We start from the raw sequence: 7371 nt of genomic DNA, 5'->3' as shown, positions 1-7371 counted from the left end.
GGGCTCTGGGAAGGAGTTGGGGTACAGATCTGGCTGACTCAAGTGAAATTACCTTGCATGCACACTGCAGAGGTGTCTGCTGTCGTAACTTCGCTAGCTCCAGCCCACGTGCCCAGAGAGTCCAAGTGAGCCGTGGCAAAAGCACCGCAGTGCTTGAATAAAAGTACGGACACCAGGACTCAGAAGGCCAACAGAGTTGTTTGCTGCTTGTGAAGAACCCTCACTTCTAAAAGTTCCCCCAGGGAAAACATTTCCCTCTTCCGACTGTGCCGCTTTCAGCGCCTTCAGATTACAGCCCTAGGGACTCCCAGCATCCCCCGTAGCTGCTGGGGCAGGGGGGGTTGCAGAGGCACCCTTGGACATGGAGCTGGAATTTTGACAGCTCTGGCGATGATTCACAGGAAGGCAGGCGATCGGCTTGCCCGGCCGCCAGAGTCCGCGTGACACCGTCCGATCCATCAGCAGCACAAAACAGAGCTAACGCTTACTTTGACCCCTACAGACGATAGAGGCAACAACTGCCGGAGGGGACTGGCTGAAGTGTGTGCTGGTTTTGCATAGTAACGTCTCAACCAAAAGAAATGGAAAAGGTGTGTAAAAACAACAAAAAAGGAAAACTGAGTTCATGCTTCCCCAGTAACAAGGGTTTTAAAAGTGCTATTGGGGTGAAAAAGACTTAAAATGGCATTAAAAAGAAAGCATGATACTGAAGAAGTCTAATAGGACTGAGTTACTCTTCTGCTCTTTTAAAATCCATGGATGAAATCCATCCACCTACTTTAAAAATCAGAACTTTTAGATGCTGGCCTTCAGGACAAAACAGCAGGTTGAGCCTTATTTATATAATTCCCTGTGTTCCCTGCACAGTCAAGACAGAAACCTATGTATCTTTGAGTGATGGTAGAGAGAAATCCAGTCCCCCCTCCTTTGACTGCACTTTCACAGCAATTAAGTCCTCCCAGGTGAGGCTGCCACTGAGTGAATGTTAAGGGAAAATGCATGAAGCACAAAGCATCTCTCATCCACTTGCAACAGTAGTAGTTACGCTCACCCTTCACAAACCAGTCAGGGTATCCAGCAGACAGCTAAAGTTTCCAGCCCCGGGGTAATCAGACACTAGATCCCAAGCGCTCAGTTCCTGGGAGAAGGTACAAACAAGCTCTTAAAGGCCACTTTCACATCTAAGTTTCCAAGCTTCTCCCGGGACCGCAGCAGGTTCAGATACTTGTCTGCCCAAACCAGCCCTGCAGCAGAGCTCGCCAGAGAAGAAAGGAGCTGCTCCCCAAGAAAACCCCATTCCCAAGCTCAGGCAGGCGAGAAGGGCACTGTCAGCCTCAGAAACAAAATGCTAAGCATTTTGACAAATGCTAAGCGAGGAAAACAACTGGGCCTGGGACTTCAGTGAGCTTCCAGACCCCTGCATCCAACCCAGTTTTTCTCCTTTAATACAAAAGGAAAGACCAATCAGGGAAGTATGTGCATAAGTCTCTTCTTGCTCCTAAGAAGAGCAAAGCACATTCTGCCAGCTACTTCAAGCGATGCTTTGTCCACGCAGCTGCTTGTGAGCGATGACGTAGCGCGTGGCAAGGACGCGAGGGGAGAGGTGCAGAAAGCATCCCTAAGGGACACGACACTGGCAGGGCGAGCGAAGGTGTAGCACTCACGACACTCCGTCCCGCAGGCAGAAAACTTCAGAGGAAAGGCTGTCCCCACCTTCCATTGAACTCACTGTATGCACGCGCTGCTTACACGGGCACAGAACCCCCCATTCTCAAGCTGCCTAAGAAAATTGTATCTAGGATTGTACTACAAAAAAAAAAATGAAGTGAGAGACTAAAGTGGAGAAGAAAAGTAAAATTCATCTTTCTATTTCCTCAGCTATAGGGAAGGGCAATAAAACTGCAGAACCCCCCATTCTCAAGCTGCCTAAGAAAATTCTATCTAGGATTGTACTATGAAAAGAAAAAAAAATGAAGTGAGAGACTAAAGCGGAGAAGAAAAGTAAAATTCATCTATTCTATCTTTTCTATTTCCTCAGCTATAGGGAAGGCAATAGTGCTACTTTAATTATTAGGAGCCGTGCCTGCTGCCCGATCAGCGTTTTAACAAAAAAGATGTTACAGAAATGCCAGCAAAGCACAACACTGAACCCTCTGAGTGCTAAATCATCTGTGCAGGGAAACAGTATAATCCATATGCACAAACAGACCCGCAGCCACTTCACCTGCATCCCAAGATGCTCTCTACGCCCAGCCAAGAGCATGCTGCGCTCTGCCGGCAGCCAGCTCTGCCCAGCTGAGTGTGCAAGCAAATCAAGCACGCGTTTGTGAAAAAAAAAAAAAAAAGACTGCTGATGGGCTAAGGCTTAGTGGTAGCCTACGGATAAATCAAGATGTGGCTTTCACTCAGATAAACCAAAATCCTGCGTTTGAGGAACAAGCTCAGCACACTGCTCTTTTACAAGGGAAATACAGCAAGCAATAAAAAATGCTGGTGAACATTCTCTTTTGCTTCAATTTGTGATTCACAGAATCCTGCCTCCTCACAGGCATGCTGTAAAAATAAATGTACTATGTCTGTAGGGTTTACCAATTATAGGGATCAATGTTGAGAAAATCCTGTAGGAAACGAGCCTTTTTGGGTATCGGGTAGCAGGAAGCATATTCAATGTAAACCACAAGTGGTCATAGGCTGAATGGTGAGAATAAAATTAAGTACTGGTCAGACGTTTCACTGCTTCCAGACGATCTCTCCTGTTCAGCTAGAAAGTTGATCCTGCCTTGGAAAACCTCAGTGATCTTGCAGCATCCAAGGGACCTGATGCCCACGGCAGGCTCCAGCTCGTGTTCTCCAGTGGCATCCGTAACCCGAGAAGCGGCCAGACCAAAATGAATCAATCAAAGCGGCACAAAAATCCAGTGCTTCCCGTGCCAACATCCCGGCAACACAACGGCATGTTATGGAGGCTCAGCTCGCTCGGCAGCTGGACTCTGCCCCGGGACTCAGCGGGCAGGCGCAGGGGGTTCCTGATGGAGTACATGAAGCTACTCCCCCTGCCCTATCCTTCCAGGCAGGACATCGATATAAGGGGAAGATTCAACTAGAAATACAATAAATACAATCAACATATATATGCACATTGATATGCTTTGGGGAAGTCTGTAAATGAGGGGTACATGATGAGCATCCAGCTGTAAAACACTGGTAAGAAGGTGATTTCCAAGTAGAATACAGTCCCAGTGAAATGGTTTACCTAGTGCTAGAAACAGCAACCCACAAATGACCCCCACACAAACAAAGCTAGAGTCCAAAATATTTTTGAAACTAGTCTAAATATTTATTCTTTTTCCAGGTTAGGAAAGGATTTTACTTCCCTGGCTCTCAAGCCATTATCTGCACCAACCCCATTTACACAGGTTTATCCAATTTTTCAGCTCTTACCTCATAAAACCTTTATCTTTGCATTTTGTAATTACAGTTTATTCCCAAAACTATGGAGAGTCTGCATGAAATTAAACTGACTTAGACCCTTTTCTCATATACCATATCATATCCTAGCCAGCCTGTAGCATTCTGGAAAGGGAAATAAAACATCCTTAGCACAATGAATAACTCATCCACCAGTCATTTTTGGGGGGTTCTGGTGAAAGCCATTCCTGAATGCTCAAGTGTTTTCATTAATGTTGTATTTCTGTAAAACCTAACTTCGACTTTCTGTGAGTGAATTTTCAAAGCAAATTCCTTTTTTATGATAACACCCACTTGCGAAAGAAGCAAGATATTTGAAAATTATTCAGGCACTGTAATGCCACTAATAAAACTTCTCTTTCCAAGTGCCACAGTTAATTTTAAGGAACTGCTTTTAAAGTTATGATACAATCACAAGGTACACTCACATTCAAGACAAACTATTGGATCCCTACAAAAAAAAAAACCTCACAGTGTTGAGAAAAAACACCCTGTAAGTGCGAGAATTTGACAAGTACCAGAAATACCGAGTACAAAACAAGACTCGTGAAGTCCAACTTGACTCCAAATTAAACTGCAATTAATTCAATTTGACTCCAAATTAAACTGCAATTAATTCAATTAATTAATTAAAAGGAGGACCTGCACACGTCGGGCAGCTGATGACAGATATGCCACAGTACAGTAGAGCACAGAAGGGAGCGGACAAAGACAACTGAGTGATTGCCCAGTTTTTGCAGAAAGTGCCTAACTTCCATTTTGGATTATCTGTGATTAAGGGAGCCGGTTCTTCTATTTCCCAGGCACCTGTTGCAATCATGACTTGTTTCCAAGCCTGAGGTCATACATTGTCTCAAAGTTAGCGTTGGGGCATCAAAGCACCGCCGGGTTTAAGGGGCAGGAGGACCCGGAGGTGGCACTGCCTTCACAAGGAAGAAACATCTTGCCGAAAAGCGAGCTTCCACATAGCTATGCAGGCGGCCCGAACGCACGCCCCTGCTTGGCACCTTTGTCCGACTAAAACCGACATGCCACCTTGCAAACTGGCACCATGCCACCCTGACAGATGGACTTCAGGGGAGGCAGCCAAGAGACTATGTATAAGCATCAAATATGTTTTTTGAGAGCGGGACTTCCAGCCAGGAATGTTAAAACAGCTGTCCACATTGAGCTTGCATGCCTACACTTAAGAGGATATGCTATTGCCACTCAAGCCCTGAGCTGGATTAACTTGGGAAAGAAATAAAATAGCTTCCACAGCCACATAAGGTGAGTTTTGGCAGAATCAGGATTAGTGATACTCGAGGGGGGGCGTTACTGACCTGCGATTAGCGGGCACACTCGCAGGGTGGAAGAGCTCTTCAGCTCTGCAGCTCGGTGGAACTTTTATCATGTGTATGCTTGAAAACAAATGTTTCTCATCTGAACACATCTTTATGTATGTTACGCTTCTTTGGAAAAAGAAACATAGAATGCAATACCAGCACGATTACAAACAAACACGTTAGTGACCTTCCACTTTATGTTAGAGGATACTTTTTTTAATTAACTGCCCTCACTCAGACACACCTATCTGTGTGTCTCTGTTGCACCAGGCTTTTTTTTCTTTCCAAAACCTCTCAGCTCCCATGGCCCACTCCAAGACTTTCTTTTACCTCATGCCTACATGCACACATACACTTCACATTTTGACATCATTTAAACACAAGGTGCGCGGTGGCTGGCCTGCAGAGCCTTCCCCCAGCCACTTCGAGCCCATCCCTGCACCCGGCTGGGCGGCCCGCCACCCACAAATCCCTCTCTTTGAGGACATGGAACATTCCAAACCTCTGAGAAACTCCAAAACCCATGTTTGCTCACATCAACCTGCCAAGCGATGCTCTTTTTTCCCACTGAACCCAGTTTTTACTCCTCAAAAAGTCACTGGCATAAGTCTAAAGAGAGGTAAACACTCAAACCTGAACAAGTTAAAAGCTTCCTCAGAATTTCACACTACTTACAAAAGATAATACCACGGTTTCCAATGGCAAGCAACATTGCTTCTAGCCCTGAGTAGCTCAGAGTGTGAAAAGAGGTGACGGTACATTTTACTCGATGTTTAAACATGCTTTGTGTTTGTTTTAATTCTTCTCCCTGTGGACACAATCAGATCATGGCCATAAATTTTTCATGTACGCTTTAGCTGGGTACCTCATCTTTACTTTCGTGTATCACTGCATATGAACTTCAAGTCTACAAGGGTATTCCCAGTATAGATCAAAGCCGCCTTCAGGGCCCGGCGACAGAGTCATGTACAGTCTTCCAACAGCTGCTGGTGTCTTTTACCTTCGTTAACTTTAAGGCTGATCTTTGCCGCAATTAAAAGTTACCCAAGTCACTTCATTACAATTTCCTGCACTGGAAACCCTTCAATGGCAGGCATCATTCCTCCTGCACAGTGAGGATTTCCGACCGCTGACCTCGCTTCCCCTTTCGGCGAAGACTTCCTCCTCTCGCACCGCTCATCTGGTTTACACTTCGTTCCTCACCTACAGCCCTTCCATTTCCTCTTCTGCCAGATCTTTGAGGATGGTGTGAAATCATCTTATTTGCAAAAGCTTCAGCCCCCTGTCTGCTGCTCCAAACCAGTTACTAACCTCAGCAACAAGGTGCTTTACTTTTTCATGCTGTCAATAAAGTTGATTCCAGGTTACTCTAAATTTCCATACCACTTAATCTTTCTCAGAGGGGAGGAAGAGAGGGAAAACACTTTGTCAAATATTTCACCAGGCAGATTAGCAACGCTGTGAAAACAATAGAAAAGACGCAGATAATACCTCTCCCTCCTTCCGAAAACCCAACAGTGCCTCAGGCTTTCTCAAGACACCGCACATAGTCTGGGCAGGGCTTTAAAATGGTTCAGGGAACAGTCAAATTGCTGAAGAACAAGTCAAAAGCAAGAAAAACACTGATCCGGATCACTACTTCTGCTTAACAAAGTCATTACACGCACCCCCCGCGAGCATATTCCTTTCACACAGGTCTATTTTACACGGAACGATTATCTCCACCGTTATCGTAAAGGCGAAGTAAATTGAACTGCAAATGGTAATGCTGCGCATCCAAAGCCCCTTGGCAGCTCTCGCAGCCCCGTAAGTGCCTCTCCTTGTTTGAAAAGAATTTGAAGGAGTGCGTGAGGTTCATTTCTTACGGAATCATGTAAGATACCAATACACATTCAGCTAACAGTCAATCTTCCCACCCATTACACAAACTGTCAAAAATGTACAGCGTTTGCTATCACGTTCAACTCCAAAAAAGTTTAGCACCCGGGTATCCACAAAACCCCCTTCTCCCATCAGAACGACTACCAGGAAGACCCATCTGTGCCTGCCAAACGCTGGGTGCCAGGTACTAGCAGGTCAGACTCATTTTGCCACATCCCTTGAGCTCCCATAACCCAGCTCTTAACCCTGAAGGTTTCACTTGCTGCTTTATCAATGTTTTTTTTAACTCATTCTGAGTTGCCGGATGATTTACCGACGCCAGCCAAAACTCACTGCTAGTTAAAGGTAAACGAATGCTGGAAAAGTAAAACGAAGCATGCCAAAATCTCTCAAGTGCTTACGAAATGTTAACATCATAGATAGACTCTAGGCTACAGGCATGCTGACCAAAATTTAGAAATATATAGCTCTGTATTAGCAAAAAGAAACTTGAAGGGGCACAGCAAACTTTCACATTGCTTTCTGAAAAAGTCACCGGCTAATGCCAAGTGCTGAAAAGCATCAGAGAAGCCGGCCTTCTCCGCTGTCCCGTTCCCCGTGCAGGGGGCTGTGAGTACAGCCACTTCCCTAGCTTCACCTGTCAGTGCTGTTCACCGCTCCACGAGAAAGAGGGAAAAAACATTTTAAAATAGGAAAG

The 7371-nt window shown here is 45.4% G+C and overlaps 1 protein-coding gene across 1 annotated transcript in view; it reads right to left on the bottom strand.

Moving 5' to 3' along the window:
• The window catches only part of SLCO5A1 (solute carrier organic anion transporter family member 5A1), a gene marked incomplete at its 5' end in the record, with an annotated part of 83383 nt that overhangs the window by 75182 nt on the left and 830 nt on the right, over positions 1 to 7371 (bottom strand). The window lies entirely within an intron of this gene.

The sequence above is a fragment of the Egretta garzetta genome, unplaced genomic scaffold (genome assembly GCF_000687185.1).
Source record: "Egretta garzetta isolate BGI_Z169 unplaced genomic scaffold, ASM68718v1 scaffold251, whole genome shotgun sequence".
Lineage (NCBI taxonomy): Eukaryota > Metazoa > Chordata > Aves > Pelecaniformes > Ardeidae > Egretta > Egretta garzetta.
This window is presented reverse-complemented; position numbering and strand designations above follow the sequence as displayed.